The 19,745-nt window shown below is 38.7% G+C and overlaps 1 long non-coding RNA gene across 1 annotated transcript in view; it reads right to left on the bottom strand.

The window, feature by feature from the left end:
* LOC132496271 (uncharacterized) overlaps positions 1-19,745 on the bottom strand; it is a 103,291-nt gene that overhangs the window by 79,186 nt on the left and 4,360 nt on the right. The window lies entirely within an intron of this gene.

Genomic DNA, 19,745 nt, shown 5'->3' with positions numbered 1-19,745 from the left:
GGAGCGGCTGGGCCCGTGAGCCATGGCCGCTGGGCCTGCGCATCCGGAGCCTGTGCTCCGCAACGGGAGAGGCCACAACAGTGAGAGGTCCGCATACCGCAAAAAAAAAAAAAAAAAAAAAAAGGGAATGTCCCAGAAAGGCAATGCTCCTTCAGCCTAGGTCCTGAAATGAGGACACATATGACACCTACTTGAAGGCTGATAGAGCTGAAACTGACCCACATCCTACATGTAATATGAGCAAGCTACTGAGATCACAACCTTGGAGCTGAATTCATCTTCACATAGCACTCAAACTCTGAATAAATGCCAGCTCGCTTTTGTTCCACTCAATTCTTGTTTCTAAGGATTCACAGAGAAAATTGGCTGCTAAAGAGGAACCATGGAACAAACTAGAAGAATCCCTGTCTTCTAAGAACTTATAATCATGCAATATTATAAAAACAGTGGCACTGGGAGACATTTGACTTTTGCCTTCAGAGAGCCTACCACATGCCAATTCTTCTGGTACCACCAGAGACACGAAGATCCTGCTTAGAGACACGAAAAGCTAACAGACATTGGGATAAGGACAGTGCTACAGAAACTAAGAGAAAAATCCTCTCATATGTCAGAAAGTGAATTTTTCTGAAGCCCTTGACTGTGTCAGGTATTCTGGAGGGCTCCTAAATGGGCCAGGAGAGGTATTTCTAACAATTGTTGCCAGTGAGCAAGAACAGAAAAACAAAAGTTTCTTGAAATGTTGTTTAAAGCAAATTGGCTAATGATTTCATCTACCATCTATTTACTAATAACTCCCAGGTCTTTATTTTCCAGTTCAGGCTTTTCACTTGTGTTCTGGACCTGCATTTGTAGCTTCCTATTAATTGATGCACCTCAAACTCAACATGTTCTAAATCTAATCATTAGCCTTCTCCATTTCATCCTCCCAATCTGCTTCTCTCCCTCTATTTCCTATCTTAGTGAATAACACCATACTTCTAATCATAAAAACAAACAAACAAAAACAGGAGACATCTTAGGACAGAGGCTGCAACTTAGCTGTTTATTTTCTGAAGTTGTTTTTATTTGGTTCAGACGGAACTTTAAAAAAGTTTGGGCCAACATGTAAGATTTGGGAGATGTTGCAGAAAAATACAGATTTAGGCTTCTCTTTAAAAATCAGAAAATGGGGACTCCTCTGGTGGTCCAGTGGTAAAGAATCCACCTTCCAATGCAGGGGACGAAAGTTTGATCCCTGGTCGGGGAACTAAGATCCCATATGCCATGGGGCAACTAAGCCCATGTGCCACAACTATGGAGCTCCTACACCTCAACGAGAGAGCCCGTGTGCGGCAAACTACAGAGCCCACACACCCTGGAGCCTGTGCACCACAACTAGAGGAGAGAAAACCCGCACGCCACAACTAGAGAGAAAATGCACAACGTAAGGAAAGGTCCCGCATGCCTCAACGAAGATCCCATGTGCCGTAACTAAGACCCGACGCAGCCGAAAAAATAAGGAAAATAAATAATAAGACAAATAAAAACTTAAAAAAAAATCAGAAAATGAAGCAACATCAGGCCCTACCTCCACGGAACAATGGGCTAAAGCTGAGGAGCAGATGTCCCATTTAGACTCAGGTAAGCTCTTGCTTCATGTAGTATTCATAATGGCCACAATGATTGCTGAGGCTTTTCATTCATTTTTGTCACTGTCTGGCTCTTGAGGCATCTGACATTATGACTCTTATGCTGAATCCTTTCTCTCCCCATACCTCCACCACAACCATCAGCAAGTCCTATGGCCTCTAGCATTTCTCCAAGCTGTCTCCCTCCTCTTGATCTCAATCGCTACATTCTCACTGTGGGATCTCAGGCAATGCTCATCTGGACTACTGTAACAGTTGAAATACCTCTAGTTCCACCTGTCTAATGGGTTACTGACATACCAGTGAAGTAAACGGATGTAACTAGCCTTCCTGAAGGACTTCACTGGTTCTGCATGGCCCACAAGGGGAAGTTCAAATTCCTTTAGTCCACGGTACCAGGCCATTCATTCCCTGACCTCCACCCACCACTCCAGCCTTAACTCATTTCACTCCCACAGCAGTCTACACTCCAACCCTTGCAAACAGTTCTGCTAACCAGGTGGGTTATTTCCATCCTCTGGATCCTGCAGCTCTTTATGCCCAGAATATCTTCATCTCATTGTTCAACCCACACAACATTCTTATCTCCAGAAATTTGGTTCAAGTGTTCCCTTCTTTTTGAAGACTTTTCTGTCTCGTTCCCAATTCTGCAGGTAGATATGACCATTGCAGTCCCACGTCTATCCCTTTCTGTCCCCTGTAAGATTGCTATATTGGTGACCATGACATGTTATTGTACCTATTTGTTTACTTGCTTGTATTAGGCTGGGACTCCGCCTCATTTGCCCTTATATTTCCAGACCCATGCCTGGTGCATACAGCTGCTTAAAAAATATTGGCTCGGGGGCTTCCCTGGTGGCGCAGTGGTTGAGAGTCCGCCTGCCAATGCAGGGGACACGGGTTCGTGCCCCGGTCCGGGAGGATCCCACATGCCGCGGAGTGGCTGGGCCCATGGGCCATGGCCGCTGGGCCTGCGCGTCCGGAGCCTGTGCTCCGCAACGGGAGAGGCCACAACAGTGAGAGGCCCGCGTACTGCAAAAAAAAAAAAAAAAAAAAAAAAAAATTGGCTTGAATGAATAAATGAATGTCAAATGATTACTTATAGGTTGGTGTTCTCTTAAATAGCATGATCATCCTCTTTACACCACTGATTTGCTTGTATTTGGAGATTATTGAAGGGTTAAAATTTTTAGCTCAGTTCAAGAAAATTAATGCAATTTCTGAAACAGCAGGAGCTCAAATCAATAAAGTATATTCGTATTAAAAATGTTTCCCCAGTTTTATTCTTAAGAAAGGTACCATATATTGCCTCTGACACATGGAGGCAAATGATTGATAAGTAATTTATGATTCAGGTTAATTATACTATATGTAGGACATATCAGTGTGCTTTATGGGTATAGCTCATAAATAACACTAGGTTTTAACTATCAATCTTCTTAATGAGGAAAAGAATACAATAGGACCTTCAGAGAACTAATTATGAATCAACCAACCTTTACAACATGAGAATGTAAATGGCACATCTCTAGGTAATATACTTTGTATTACTCTCTAGAAAGCCATGTTAATATAAAACTCAAAATATTTAAAGCTTCAAACTTTCAGATAAAATCACACAAAAACACCTCTCTTGGAGTTCTAAAGACAGTCATTCATTCAATAAATATTTATTGAGTACCTACTGTGTGCTGGGCACTATTCTAAACTCTAGGGATGCTGCTGCCTTTATAAATACGACTAAGGGCTGGGAAAGCCAGTACAATATACCAGGCTGGAAGATAAGAAGGGAGCCCAGGGCTGACTATGTAGCATATCAAAACAAATGCCAGTCTGCTGGGGAACTGGACGACTTTCTTTTCACCGGCACCAACGCACATTTTGCACCTGTCCTCGTGAAATTTAGATGTTAGTGTGGTGCGGGGGAGAGGGCACAGGTCAACAGATGACAAAAAAAAATAAATAAGTAAAAGCCTGTCGAGAGACTAAAAAGTTCTGTAAGAGAAATAAAGCAGGGAAGAGACCTGAGGAGTACTGAGGGGTAGAGGTGCAGTTTAAAACAGGGCGGCCAGGGAAAGCCTCACTGAGAAAGTGGCATTTAAGCAAAAAGCTGAAGAAAGCGAGGGAGTGGGCCATGTGGATACGTGGCAGAAGAGCATTCCAGCAGAGGAAGCAAACAGCAAATGAGGACAGGGGTCCAGAGGTGCCTGCAACTTTCATGGAACAGCAGGGAAGCCAGTGGCCAGTGTAGCTAGAGCAAGGGAGCATGAAGGAGAATAGTAAATCGTAGATTCAATCAGAGCGGTAATCCAGGGGAGGAAAGAGACAGGATTGGAATATATAGGACAGTTCTTCTCCAATCTGACAGGCCCAACGCTCTCATTTATTTAATTATTTAATTATTTAATTTATTTATTTATTTATTTATGGTTGCATTGGGTCTTTGTGGCTGCACACAGGCTTTCTCTAGTTGCGGCGAGCGGGAGCTACTCTTCGTTGCGGTGTGCGGGCTTCTCATTGCGGTGGCTTCTCTTGTTGCAGAGCACAGGCTCTAGGTGCGAAGGCTTCGGTAGTTGTGGCACGCGGGCTCAGTAGTTGGTGGCTTACGGGCTCTAGAGCGCAGGCTCAGTAGTTGTGGCACACAGGCTTAGTTGCTTCATGGCACGTGGGATCTTCCCAGACCAGGGCTTGAACCCGTGTTCCCTGCAGTGGCAGGCAGACTCTTAACGACCGCGCCACCAGGGAAGTCCCAACTCTCTCTTTTTATAACAAATATTTTATATTCCTCCCTTACTATACTGAAATTAACCTCACAGATGATATAACTTATCTACACACCTAACTTCAAAAGAATCAATATAATACTGAACCTATCATATAAATGAGAAATAAATGAAAGTAATCTATAACAAAATAAATCTATTTCAATATGTAAATGTTCAGACATGAACACTGTAGAAAACATAAAGATGTCACCTTTATAATCACCATAAATGCGGCAGCTACAAATGCAGAATGATAAAGGAGTGTTTTCTTGGAACCTCAAATGTCACAAATGGTGATGCTGATGCAATCTCTGACATGACTTTCTAAATGACAAAACCTCTGGTAAAATTCTGAACACTCTAGAGTGTCATCTTCCCTCAATTTCTATGATAGTTGCATTTCTGGAAGATCAAGTGTACATTAAAATCACTCAAAAAATATTTTGTATTTATATATAAATGGAGTTAGGTTCTAGGCTCAGATCATCATAAACAGGTTTTTCACCTTTAAGAATGTCCAAAGGACATCCAAGAGTCATGTAGAAGGCACACAAGGGGACTTTTCCTGGTGATGGGAATGCTTTAATACTTTGATTATTGTGGTGGTTCCACAGGTGTATACATTTGTCAAAACTGATCAAACTGCATACTTAAAATGGCCTATTTTATTTTATACAAATTATACCTCTAAAATTGATTTTTAAACATCATACAGGGTGAGAGACGATTCTTTACGGTAAGGGAATCTGTAGGATGGACTAGCAGGGCCCAACATACTAAATCCCACTCAATCATGGTACATCCCAAAAGGCTTGCCTCAAATTTCCAAAACACACCCTAGTAAGTAATACCACATCCACTGAGAATATGGCATGCTGTCTCTTAGTGGGACAGGAAGTCACTAGGGGGTTTTGAGCTGAGGAGTGATGGGATCTGACATGTTTTAAAAAGGACTGTTCTGACCTTTGGAGCAGAGACAGGCAAGGGCTGATGCAGAAAGACCAATTAGAAGACTATCATGAAAGGTAGGCAAGAGATGACAGTAGCTTAGCAAAGTGGTAATCATAAGATGTATCAGAAAAGACCTTCACAAGTTTCCAACAGAGCCACCAAAGGTAATGTAGGAAATAGAAAGAACTCAAACAATGTTTCTCAGATTAGAAGAGTAATTTTCAATATTCTTAACCATACTCCTATAAAACTCTGTACTTCATTATGCAATGCAATTAAAAAACACTTTGTGGCCCTAGCTGTGTCATTTTATATCTAAATGTAATAAAACATTTTTCTGGTAAAATGAGATTTAACAAAAAATTTTTTTAAAAAACACTTTACCATAAAAAAGTATATTTCTTGCCTAAGTGAAATACTTTACCTTGGCTGTTTCTGTGATAATTTAGATCTTGCAATACCTTTAAGCTCAGTGTAATGAATGTTAGCTTGTCATCTGAGAGTTTTTCTAAGTGTAGAAATTCAGAAGATTATTCTGGATTTGCTGTAAGATTAGAACCTACTAAATCGAGTTGTTTAAGCTTTGAGATCATAGATAATTTCTTATGATTTGTCTTGTTCTCTTAAAATTGGGGGACAGTTAACAGAGAGTTCTAGTTAGTTGATCCCATGTACACTAAAGTTTTATATTTAATGTTCAAATCTTTCCTTTAAAAATATCAGAAAAGGGACTTCCCTGGTGACACAGTGGTTAAGAATCTGCCTGCCAATTCAGGAGACACGTGTTCGAGCCCTGGTTCGGGAAGATCCCACATGCTGCAAAGCAACTAAGCCCCTGCGCCACAACTACCGAGCCTGCGTTCTAGAGCCCACGAGCCACAACTACTGAGGCCCATGCGCCTAGGGCCCGTGCTCCACAACAAGAGAAGTCACTGCAATGAGAAGGCCACGTGCCACGAGGAAGAAGAGCCCCCACTCGCTGCAACTAGAGAAAGCCCACACGTAGCAACGAAGACCCAACGCAGCCAAAAATAAATAAATAAGTACTTCATAACAACAACAACAAAAAAATCAGAAAAGCATTTTTGAATGAAATGATTTCTCAGGTTTGCTTCAAAATAATACAGTGGAGAGAGAGCGTGGAAGGGATTTAGATGAGACAACGTTAGCCATATGATGATAATTGTCAAAGCTGACAGATGAGTAATGGTGATTCATTTCACTGTTCTCTTTATTTTTGTATAAATTTAGAAGTTTCCATAATGAAAAGTTAAAAAAAATTCAGGGCCTGATAATTCATTCAATATTTGTTGAATAACTGCTATGTGCCCAACTTTTACTGGGAGCTTGGGAGAGATTTATTAACTATGAGGATAAGATCCCAACGTTAAAGAGCTCATATCCTAGCTCATATCACATAAACAATTATAAAGCAATGTAAGGACTATAATATCGTGTTAAATGTATAAAGTGCTACAGGAGCAAAGAAGGAGTAATTGATTCTTCCTGGTGAAATCACAGAATCTTCTCAGTTAAAATTCCCAGATAAAATTGCACCCTGAAGGTTAAATAGGCTTTCTCTGGGACAAAAGAAAGGGGCAAGAAGCCTCTGCAGAGAAGGCAACATAACTCCAGAAAATGCTCACACTAAGGCATTAAAAGAAATACAGAAGACAGTGAAAAAAATAAAAAGGTGTCAGAGAGTAAACAATATTTGTTTTTTGTTTGTTTGTTTTTTTCGGTACGCGGGCCTCTCACTGTTGTGGCCTCTCCCGTTGCGGAGCACAGGCTCCAGACGCGCAGGCTCAGCGGCCATGGCTCATGGGCCCAGCCGCTCTGCGGCATGTGGGATCTTCCCGGACCGGGGCAGGAACCCATGTCCCCTGCATCGGCAGGCGGACTCTCAATCACTGCGCCACCAGGGAAGCCCCAATATTTGTATTTTTATTGCCACTACCTAAAACAGTGACTAACAATATACTGGGTGTTCAAAATTTATTCCTACTGAATAAATTTTTTGCTTGAAAGAGAGCTAGGAGGAAAATAGCAGACAGCAGTGTTTTAAAACCCAAGGAAGAAGATAACCTACGGGATGGGAAAAAAACATCTGCAACTCATATATCTGACAGGGGTCTAGTAACTAGAAGATATAAAGAACTCTTATAACTCAACAACAAAAAGACAAAGAACCCAGCTAAAAAGTGGCAAAAGACATGAATAGACATTTTTCCAAAGAAGACATATAAATAGCCAATAAACATAAGATGCTCAACATTTGTCTTCAGAAAATGCAAACTAAACCACAACAAGATACCACTTCACACCCACTACAATGGCTAAAAATTAGCAAAAGAAATCTTTTTAAGGAAAATAACAAGTGTGGCAAGGATATGAGAAATTGGGACCCTTGTACATTGCTGGTGAGAATGTAAAATGGTGCAATCCCTGTAGAAAATAGGTTGCTGCTTCCTCAGAAAGTTTAACACAGAAGTACTATATGATCTAGCGGTATTGCTCCACATACATGTAAACACATGTTCATAGCAGCACCGTTCACAACAGCCAAAATGTGGAAACAGCACAATGTCCTTAGATGAATAAATAATGAAAATGTGGTAGGTAAATACAAAGGAATATTATTCAGCCTTAAAAAGGAAGGAATATCCTGTCACATGCTACAATATGGATGAATATTAAGGATATTATGCTAAGAAGAATAAACCAATCACAAAAAGACAAATACTGTATGATTTCACTTATATGAGGTATCTAACGTAATCAAAAGCATAGGAAAAAAAAAAGAAGCCAGATACAAGAGATCACACATTTTATGATTCCATTTATATAAAATATCCAGAATAGGTAAATCCAGAGACAGAACACAGATTCAGGGTTGCCAGGGGTTGAGAGGTTGGAGCAGTGGGCAGCAATTGCTTAACAGGTACAGGGTTTCATTTTGGGGTCATGAAAATGTTTTAGAACTAGACAGAGGTGGTGGTTGCACAGCAGTGTGAATGTACTCAGTGCCACTGAATTGTTCATTTTAAAATGGTTAATTTTATGCTGTGTCAATTTCACCTCAATTTAAAAACAAAACTAAGGAAGGTGAGGATTTCAGGAAGAAGGATATTTATTGAAAAGGGTTATATGCCAAGGAAAGATTGAGCTGGATGTAAACTAAGAGGTCATTGGTTTTAGCAAGTAGGAGGTCCTTTTAGGAGAAATGTGCCAGTAGTCAGAGTGTTGTGGGTTGCAATAAATGGGCCTGTGCAATAGCCTGTGGGAGTCCTGAGCATTTAGTAAGATAAGGGGAGTCAGTGGAGAAGGGAAGACTGAAGACAGATAATGGAGAGGAAATATTTGTACAGCAAGACTAGGAAGAGATAAAAGAATGGAGAGGATCAACAGGGAGAGGAGTTAGCTTTGGAGAGAATTAAGAAGCCTAATATTGGAGAGAAACAAATGAGAATGGGATATTGTGATTTCCAAATTTCACTTGGAAAGGGGTGAGTTGAAACTAGGTAACTTCTATTTTCTCTAGGAATGAGGAAGTAGGGTGTAGGGCTTCAGGAGCTGTGGGAGTTGACTGAGAATGAATAAAAGGGCTGCCTGGGCAGCTCTGAGTGCTTTAGTGGAAATCATAAATATCTCCCCCCACACATACAAATACACAATTTAAAAGTTTAGCTGTTAAAAGCATTGCATAATTAATATTATGCCTCACAAATTGCTCACCAGAAATAAAACCACTGCATAGTACCATTTATGTGACGTATGATACTGGATTTGTGACATATTATGAATATACTTAAAATAGTCTTTATGTAACCTGCAACATAAAGGTCAGTCAGGGAAAATTAGAGAAAGAGAGCAAAGTGGAATCTACTGAAGAAACATTAAATATCAAACATTGAACTAGGAAAAGGAAATGAAAGATCTCTAGGAGACAACTTAGTATTTAAAGAAAGGTATAAGCAAATATTTCACTTGAATTTTGAAATAATGGGACTACTTAAAAATGGATAAGGAGAGGGTAGACAATAATTGCTTTGATAAATTACATTACATTTCTTTGAAAAAGAAAGAAATATGTACCACAAAATTTAAAGTAAATTATTTTGGGGACTTCCCCAGTGGCACAGTGGTTAAGCCTCCGTGCTCCCAATGCAGGGGGCCTAGGTTCAATCCCTGCTCAGGGAACTAGATCCCACATGCATGCCACAACTAAGAGCTCACATGCCACAACTAAGGAGACTATCTGCCGCAACTAAGACCCGGCACAACCAAATAAATAAATAAATATTTTAAAAAATAATAAAATAAATAATTTTTGAAGTTTACTTTTAAAAAGTAACTGTTAGAACATATTAAAAGGAAATTTTAAAATTATTTCAAAACCTGAATGTTTATTAGTTGAAAACAAAGGAAAAATGAGTTACTAGCTATTAACAGTAAATGCCTTTAAACAAATTTTCAACTACTGAATGAATCTGAATATAACTACAAAATGGGTATCCTGAAATGAGATGGTCACTGATGATGTAAGGTAATCATCTAGTGATTTCACTGAATGGAACATAATATGCATATAAGGTGCCTTGTGGAATTCTATGGGCACTAAAAGATTTTTTGCATAACGTTATGATGAGTCTTGGAAATGAAATTTCCCTCTACAGATTTTAGTTGAGATTTGAACAGCTCCCTAACAATACAAATTATTTATGTTTAACTATAGTTGAATAACTGAGAGGCTCAAAGAAATCTTAGCTTTAGAGTGGCCTATGCAGAAACATGAAATGCAAAGTTTTTCACAGAATAATGAAAGTGATAAAAAGATAAAATCACACTGGTACTTTAAATAAAATTTATTACTATTTATCTTTTTTACTGTGGTAAAATATACCTAACATAAAATTTACCATTTTAACCATTTTGAAGTATGAAGTTTAGTGACATTGAGTCCATTCACACTGTTGTACAACCACCACCATTATTCATCTCCAATACTTTATCATCATCCCAGGAAATACAATTTATTTATTTATTTATATTGTGGCAAAAAACACATAATACAAAATTTACCTTCTTAGTCACTTAAGAAAAGCCAATTTATTTAAATTTTAAAAAAGCAACAATAAAACAGGTCAACCATTTCTCCCACCCCTTCCCTCCACCTCTGACAACCACCAGTCTGTTCTCTGCATTTATGAACTTTTTTTTTCAGATATGAGAGAGATCACACAGTATTGTATTCATTTTTCCCTGTCTGACTTGTTTCACTTCACATAATACCCTCAAGGTCCATCCATGTTCTCCCAAATAGCAGGTTTCATTCTTTTCAGGGCTGAATAATATTCCAATACATATACATCACAATTTCTTTATCCATTCATATATCTATGGACACTTAGGTTGTTTCTATATCTTGGCTAAACAATGCTGCAATGAACATGAGGGTGCATATATCTTTTGAGTTACTGTTTTCATTTTCTTCAGATAAATACCCAGAAGTGGAAATGCTAGATCATACAGTAGTTCTATTTTTAGTTTTTTGAGGAAACTTCATAGTGTTTTTCCATAGCAGCTGCAACATTCCCACCTACAGTTCAGAAGAGTTTCTCTTTCACCACATCCTCACCAACACTTGTTATTTCTAGTCTTTTTTTATAATAGCCATTCTAACATCTGAGGTGATATCTTATTATGGTTTTGATTTGCACTTCCCTGATGATTACTAATGTTGAACACCTTTTCATGTACCTGTTGGCCATCTGTATGTCTTCTTTGGAAAAATGTCTATTCAGATCTTCTGACCAGTTTTTAAATCAGACTGTTTTTTGCTATTGTCTGAGATCTTCATATATTTTTGGATATTAGCCCTTTATCAGATCTATGATTTGAAAATATTTTCTCCCATTCAGTAGGTTGCTTTTTCATTTTGCTGATGGTTTATTTTGCTATGCACAAGCTTTTTAGTTTGATGTAGTCCCACTTGCTTATTTTTGCTTTTGTTGCTTTGCTTTTGGTGTCAGATTCAAAAAATCATCACTGGGGACTTCCCTGGTGGCACAGTGGTTAAGACTCCATGCTCCCAATGCAGGGGGTCCAGGTTTGATCCCTGGTCAGGGAACTAGATCCCACATGCATGCTACAAGTAAGGAGCCCATGAGCTGCAATTAAGGAGCCTGCCTGCCACAACTAAGACCCACCACAGCCAAATAAATAATATTAAAAAAAAATCACCAACACCTATGTCAAGTTGCTTACTGCCTATGTTTTCTTCTATCAGCTTTATGGTTTTAGGTCTTACATTCAAGCCTTTAATCCATTTTGAGTTAGTTTTTGTGGATGGTCTATGACAGAGGTCATTTCATTCTTTTGCATGTGACTGTTCAGTTTTACCAAAACCACTTATTGAAGAGACTGTCCTTTCCCCATTGTATATTCTTGATTCCTTTACTGTAAATTAATTGACCACTTATGCATGGGTTTATTTCTGGGCTCTCTATTATGTTCTACTGATCTAGGTGTCTTTTTATGTCAATATATTGTTTTAGTTACTATAGATTTGGAGTAGTTTGAAATCAGAGAATATGATATCTCCAGCTTTGTTCTTTTTTTTCAAGATTGTTTTGACTATTCAGGGTTTTTTATGGCTACATACAAATTTTAGGGTTGTTTATTCTATTTCTGTGAAAAATGCCATTGGAATTTTGATAGGGATTGCATTGAATCCATACATTGCTTTGGGTAGAATGGTCATTTTAACAATATTAATTCTTCTAACCCATGAGCATGGAATATGTTTTCAGTTATTTGTGTCTTTTTCAATTTCTTTCATTAACATCTTGTAGTTTTCAATATACAGGTCTTTCATCTCCTTGGTTAAATTTATTCCTAGGTATTTTATCTTTCTGATGCACTTGTAAATGGGATTGTTTTCTTAATTTCTCTTTCTGATAGTTCATTATTTGTGTAGAGAAATGTGTATTGATTTTGTACCCTGCAAGTTTAGTTAACTTGCTGATTAGTTCTAACAGTTTTTTGACTGAGTCTTTAGAGTTTTCTATGTATAATATCATGTCATCTGCAACCAGTGACAGTTTTACTTTTTTCTTTCCAACTTGGATGCCTTTTCTTTTTCTTGCCTAATTGCTCTGGCTAGGACTTCCAATACTATGTTGAATAAAGTGGTGAGAGTGAACATTCTTGTTCCAGTTGAACAAGGAACATCACTTGTTCCTGGTCTTAGAGGAAAAATGTTCAGCTTTTCACGACTGAGTATGATGTTAGCTGTGGTCTTGTCACATAGGGACTTTATTATGTTGATGTACATTCCTTCTATACTTGTTTTGTTGAGAGTTTTTAAGAGCTTTTTTAAATCATAAATAAATGTTGAATTTTGGCAAATGCTTTTTCTGTGTCTATTGAGATGATCATATGATTTTTATCCTTCATTTTGTTAATGTGGTGTATCACATGGACTGATTTGTGGATGTTGAACCAGCCCCCCACCCCGCCCCACATCCCTGGAATAAATCCCACTTGACTGTGGTGTATGATTTCTTTTAATGTACTGTTGATTTTGGTTTTCTAATATTTTGTTGATGATTTTTACATCTATGTTCATCTGGGATATTGGTCTGTAATTTTCTTTTCCTGTGGTATCCTTGTCTGATTTTGGATCAGGGTAATGTTGGCCTTGTAAAATGAGTGTGGAAGAGTTCCCTCCTCTTCTACTTTACGTAAGAGTTTGAGAAGGATTGGTATTAATTCTACTTTGAATTTTTGGTATAATTCACCAGTGAAGTTGTCTGGCCCTGAACTTTTGTTTCTTGGGAGGTTTTTGATTACTAATTTAATCTCCTTATTGGTAATCATTCTGTTCAGATTTTCTATTTCATCGTAATTCAGTCTTGGTTGGCTGTATGTTTCTAGGAATTTATCAATTTCCTCTAGGCTGTAAAATTTGTTGTCATATAATTGTCTATAGTAGTCTTTTATGATCCTTTGTATTTCTCTGGTATTGGTTATATTACCTCCTCTTTCTTTTCTGATTTTATTGAGTGCTCCCTCTTTTTTTCTTGGTAAGTCTCACTAAGGATTTGTCAATTTTGTATATCTTTTCAAAGAACCAGCTCTTCATTTCATTGACCTTTTCTACTGTCTGTTTAGTCTCATTTTAATTTACTCCTGCTCTAATCTTTGTTATTTCCTTCCTTCTACTAACTTTGGGCTTTGTCTGTTCTTCTTTTTCTAGCTCCTTGAGGTGTAAAGCTTCTTGACAAATACCATATGATATCACTTATACCTAGAATCAAAATATGACACAAATGAACTTATTTATGAAACAGAAACAGACTTGCAGACATAGAGAACAGACTTGTGGTTGCCAAGGGGGTGGGGGAGTGGAGCAGGGATGGACTGGGAGTTTGGGATTGGCATATTTAAACTATTATATATAGAATGGATAAACAACAAGGTGCTACTGTATAGTACAGGGAACTATGTTGAATATCCTGTAATAAACCATAATGGAAAAGAAAAAAATAAAGTTAGGTTGTTTGAGACTTTTCTTACTTCTTGAGGAAGGCATTTATTGCTACGAACTTCCTTCTTAGAACTACTCTTGCTGCATTCTATAAATTTTGGCATGTTACATTTGTCTCAGGTATTTATCTATTTCTCTTTTGATTTCTTCTTTGACCCATTGGTTGTTCAGTAGCATGTTGTTTAACCTCCATATATTTGCAAATCTTCCAGTTTTCTTCATGTTATTAATCCTAGTTTCATACCATTGTGGTTGGAAAAGATGCTTGATATGATTTCAATCCTCTTAAATTTATCAAGACTTGTTTTTTGTCCTAACATATGATCTATATTGGAAAATATTCCATGTGCACTTGAGAAGAATGTGTATTCTGTTGCTTTTGGATGGGCTGTTCTGTGAACATCTGTTAAGTCTATCAGGTCTAATGTGTTGCTCAAGGCCAATGTGTTTCCTTACTGATGCTCTCTCTGTATGATCTATCCATTGATGTAAGTGGGGTACTAAAGCCCCCTATTATTGTATTGCTATATATTTCTCCCTTTAAGTATGTTAACATTTGCTTTAGAAATTTAGGTGACCCATGTTGGGTGCATAAATATTTACAAAATGTTTTATCTCTTGTTGGATTGACCCCTTTATCATTATGTAATGCCCTTCTTTGTCTCTTATCACATTCTTTGTTTTAAAGTCTATTTTGTCTGATATAAGTATAGCTACTTCACCTTTCTTTTGGTTTCCATTTGCATGGAAAATATATTTTTCCATCCCTTTACTTTCAGTCTGTGTGAGTCCCTACCTCTAAAGTGAGTCTTTTGTAGGCAGTATATACATGGTTCTTTAAAAAAAAATCCATTCACCATTCTATGTCTTTTGATTGGAGCATTTGGTCCGTTTACAGTTAAAGTAATTATTGAAACGTATGTGCTTAGTGCCATTTTGTTAATTGTTTTCTGGCTGCTTTTGTAGTTTCTTTCTGTGCCTTTATTTTTCTCTTGCTCTCTTTGGTTGTTGTTTGATTACTTTCTTTAGTGGCATGCTTATATTCCTTTCTGTTTCTCTTTTGTGTATTTACTATAGATTTTTGCTTTGTGGTTACCATGAGGCTTACATATAACAACTTATATCTATAACATTCTATTTTAAGTTGTAAACAACTTAAGTTTCATCCAATTGTAAAGCTCATTGTTATTACTCCCCCTGCCACATCTTAATTTTTTGATGTTGCATCTTTTTATATTGTGTATCCCTTATAACTATTGTAACCATAGTTATTTTTACTACTTTTGTCTTTAACTTTCATACTAGCTTTATAAGTAATTAATTCACTATCTTTACTATGTATTTGCCTTTCCAGTGAGATTTATTCTTTCATATGTGTTCTTGTTATTAATTAGCACCCTTTCTTTTCAGCCCCAAGAAGTCCCACTGACATTTCTTGTAAAGCCAGTTTAATGGTGATGAACTCCCTTAGCTTTTGCACATCTGGAAAACACCTTATCCCTCCTTCACTTCTGAGTGAGCTTTGCTGCCAGGTATAGTATTCTTGGTTGGACGTGTTTTTCTTTCAGCACTTTGAATATATTGTGCTACTCCCTTTTAGCCTGCAAAGTTTCTGTTGAAAATTCTGGTAATAGTCTTTTTTTTTTTTTTTTTTTCTTTTTGCGGTATGCGGGCCTCTCACTGTTGTGGCCTCTCCCGTTGCGGAGCACAGGCTCCGGATGCGCAGGCCCAGCGGCCATGGCTCACGGGCCCAGCCGCTCCGCGGCATATGGGATCCTCCCAGACCGGGGCACGAACCCGTATCCCCTGCATCGGCAGGCGGACTCTTAACCACTGCGCCACCAGGGAGGCCCTGGTAATAGTCTTATGGGGGTTTTCTAGTATGTAGCAAGTTATTTTTCTCTTGCTACTTTTAAGATTCTCTTCTTATCTTTAATTTTTCACATTTAAAGTGTAATGTGTCTTGGTATGGGGGTCTCTTACTGGATTCCTCTTATTTGGAACTCTGGAACTCCTGTATCTGGGTGTTTGTTTCCTTCCTCAGGTCAGAGAAGTATTTAGCCAATATTTGTTCAAGTAAGATTCTGCCCCTTTCTCTCTTCTCCTTCTGGGAGCTTGATGATATGAATATTAGTCTGTTTGATATTGTACCATTAGTCCCTTAAGCTATCTTCACTGTGCTCCTCTGACTGGGTGAGTTCCACTGCTCTATCTTCGAGTTGACTGATCCTTTTCTCTGCTTCATCTAGTCTGCTCTTAAACCCAGCTAGTGTATTTTTCAGCTCAGTTATTGTATTCTCTGCTCTATGACTTCTATTTGGTACTTTCCTGTATTTTCCATCTCTTTGTTGACATTTTCACTGTGTTCACCCATTCTTCCCCCCAGTTCAGTGAGCATCTTTACGACCATTACTTTAAAGTCTTTATCACGAAAACTATTTATCTCCATTTCATTAAGGTTTTTTTTTCTGAGGGTTTATCTTGTTCTTTCATTTGGAACATATTCCTGTATTTCTTCATTTTGCATGACTCTGTGTGTTGGTTTCTAACAGTAGGTGAAACCACCTCTCCCAGTCTTGAAGGTGTGGCCTCATGTAGGAGACAAAATTTGTTGTTTCATTTCCTCTTGCTTGTTTCTCAAATCTTTGTGCTTGACCAAGCAGACTATTATATTTCTAATAGCTCCTAGTTGTTGAGGTTGTGCTAAGATCTGTCGGTATCCCAGAATGGAAGATCTCAGCACCTAGATTCAGGCTGATTAGAAGCCAGACCCTCAAGCATCAGTTTTTAAATGTATGCAAATATATACACTCCTGCAGGACCACAGGTGTAAGCCCCACTGGCCACCAAAGCCATATGATCTGGAGGGGTCCCTGGATGGCATTAGCAAAACTCAGGGCTCCAGACAAGTGTATAAGGTTTTTCCTGGGTGATATTAATGAACTGGAGCAAGGCAGAGGGAGAGAGCCCAGATGGCATGGCAAGGCCTATGTTCCTTAAAAGCAGCTCTATATGCCACAAAATGTGGTCAAACCTGAAGCCTGCCCCTCAGGCTGAAGCTCCAGGACAAGCAAAGAGGCCTCCTTCACAGAAAGGCTGGGGGTGTGTGCCTCAGTCCACTATCTGTACAGTGCCTTGGGGATGTAATTTGCCAAAGCCCATTTCTCCAATTGCCCCAGCGCCATGGGACCCAGAAATGCAAGCCTCATGGCTACCAGAGCCAGGCGAATCAAGAGGCATTCCTCAGGCAGCAGCCCCCCAAACTGGGGCAAGAGACATAAAAACCAGGGTACCAAGCATATATAAAGCTTCCCTCCAGGCAACACTTAAACACTTTTAAGTGTACAGTTCAGTGGTGTTGGGTATATTCACATTGTTGTGAAGCAGATCTCCAGAACTTGTCCACCATGCAAATCAAAACTCTATATACCCATTAAACAGCTGCCCGTTCCCCTCACCCCCAGATCCTGGTAACCACCATTCTACTTTATGTTTCTATGAATCTGACAACTTTAGATACCTCATATAAGTGGAATCACAATTTTTTTTCTAGTTTTATTGAGAAATAATTGACATGAATCACTGTGTAAGTTTAAAGTGTACAGCATGATGGTTTGATTCACATATATTGTGAAATGATTACCACAATAGGTTTAGCTAACATCCATCATCTCATATAAATACAATAAAAAGAAAGAAGAAAAAAGAAAATAACTTTTCTCCTTGTGATGAGAATTCTTAGGATTTACTCTTTCTATAATTTTCCTATATATAAGTGTTAACTATAGTCATCATATTGTACATCCTATCCCTAGTACTTATTTACGTTATTACTGGAAGTTTGTACCTTTTGACCACCTTCCTCTGATTCCCCCTCCCCATACCCTCTGACTCTGGTAACCACAAGTCTGATCTCTTTTTTCTATGAGTTTGTTTTAGAGTCCACATATAATTGAGATCATACAGTATTTCTCTTTCTCTGTCCACAATTTTATTTATTTATTTATTTAAGTTTTGGCTGCGTTGGGTCTTCGTTGCTGTGCGCGGGCTTTCTCTAGTTGCGGTGCGTGGGCTTCTCGTTGCGGCGGCTTCTCTTGTTGTGGAGCACGGGCTCTAGGCACGCGGGCTTCAGTAGTTGTGGCACACGGGCTCAGCAGTTGTGGCGCACAGGCTCAGTAGTTGTGGCGCATGGGCTTAGTTGCTCCATGGCATGTGGGATCTTCCTGGACCAGGGCTCGAACCCGTGTCCTCTGCATTGGCAGGTAGATTCTTAACCACTGCACCACCAGGGAAGCCCCCACAATTTATTTTTAATTTAAAATAACAGTAGTCACTGAATGAAAGGGATTTTTTGCTTGTTTTGTGGCATTTTGCTGATAGTTGGACCTGAGACCAACCAATATACTGGATGGATTTTATATATGGTGCAATCATATGTCACAGCCCTTGTTAATCATCCATTCCTGAATACAGAAACTAAATGTCATCAGGTTGAAGGATCACTAATTAGATGCTCAGGTAGTCCTTGACTTTGAAGTTATTTATAAAATTTTAATTTTTCTTAGAATGCTAAAAAAACAGCATGAGAAATATGAGATAGAAAATTTAGAGAGAGAGTGGATTTAATTACAGCATTCTCCTGCAGTTAGTATTTATTATTACACTATTTAACCTTTGTTGTGTAACACTCTGAGTGGTGAACCACCTGGGTTTTGGTTTCAGTTCTGCCCTCTATATGACCTTGGGCAAATCATTTAATTTCTCTAAGCTTAGGCATTACAATCCCTACTAGTATTCTAATGCATAAATAAAGATGGAGATGATACTACCCAGCCTGCTTACTTTAGGGTAGAGTTATAAGAATAAACAGGGAGTACTGTGTGAAAAAACTCTGACATATTAAGTTTAGAAATATATATTATTTTAAAAATTTAATCTTTTCCAAATCTCTCCATTTTTATATGCCTTCCTTCTAAAACTCTCATACTACACTAGACTAAAAAGATATGCTCCTTTCCCCCCACCCAGTTCCCTATAAAATGGATTTCATATTTCAACAATAAACTCGCATATTAAAAAAATGGTGAACAGCTTTGTTGCTGTAACTAGGTCTAGGAATGAGGGAGTAAAGAATACCAGGAATGAAGTAGAGAAGAATTTCCCTCCCTCCTTTCTTTTTTTTTTTTTTTTTTTTCTTTTTGCGGTATGCGGGCCTCTCACTGTTGTGGCCTCTCCCGTTGCGGAGCACAGGCTCCGGATGCGCAGGCCCAGCGGCCATGGCTCACGGGCCCAGCCGCTCCGCGGCATATGGGATCCTCCCAGACCGGGGCACGAACCCGTATCCCCTGCATCGGCAGGCGGACTCTCAACCACTGCGCCACCAGGGAGGCCCCCATCCCTCCTTTCTTATCCAGGCTCCCAAAACTTCTCAGCTATGAGTCCTTAAGTTTGAGAGTATGGAGAAGACTGAGGAATGTAGCGTGAAATGACAGGTTAATATTAGAAGTGCTACTTTGGGAGAATCTTAGGAATGGTTTGACTCTTCACCGCAGTCTCACAGGTATAAAAGTATTGTGACTCAGTGGTTTATGCAACAAGCTGGAAACTCAGGACCTGTGGCTTCTGGCCATGCATGACATTTGGTTTTTACATAAGCTAGTCATGTTCACTCCCATGTTTTATTTAGTTTTTCATCTATTAATGAGGACAATGATGCCAAATTACTTCCCAGGGTTGTAAAGAAAAACAGAGCTCACAAAGAGCTATAATGCCATGAAAGCCATAACAAAGGTAGTTTTTATGAGAGAACAGGTAACAATACTCCAGAAGTTAAAATTTCTATACAGA

The sequence above is a fragment of the Mesoplodon densirostris genome, chromosome 9 (genome assembly GCF_025265405.1).
Source record: "Mesoplodon densirostris isolate mMesDen1 chromosome 9, mMesDen1 primary haplotype, whole genome shotgun sequence".
In the NCBI taxonomy this organism is placed as follows: Eukaryota; Metazoa; Chordata; class Mammalia; order Artiodactyla; family Ziphiidae; genus Mesoplodon; species Mesoplodon densirostris.
The sequence above is the reverse complement of the archived record's forward strand: the minus strand, read 5'-3'. Positions and strand labels throughout refer to the sequence as shown.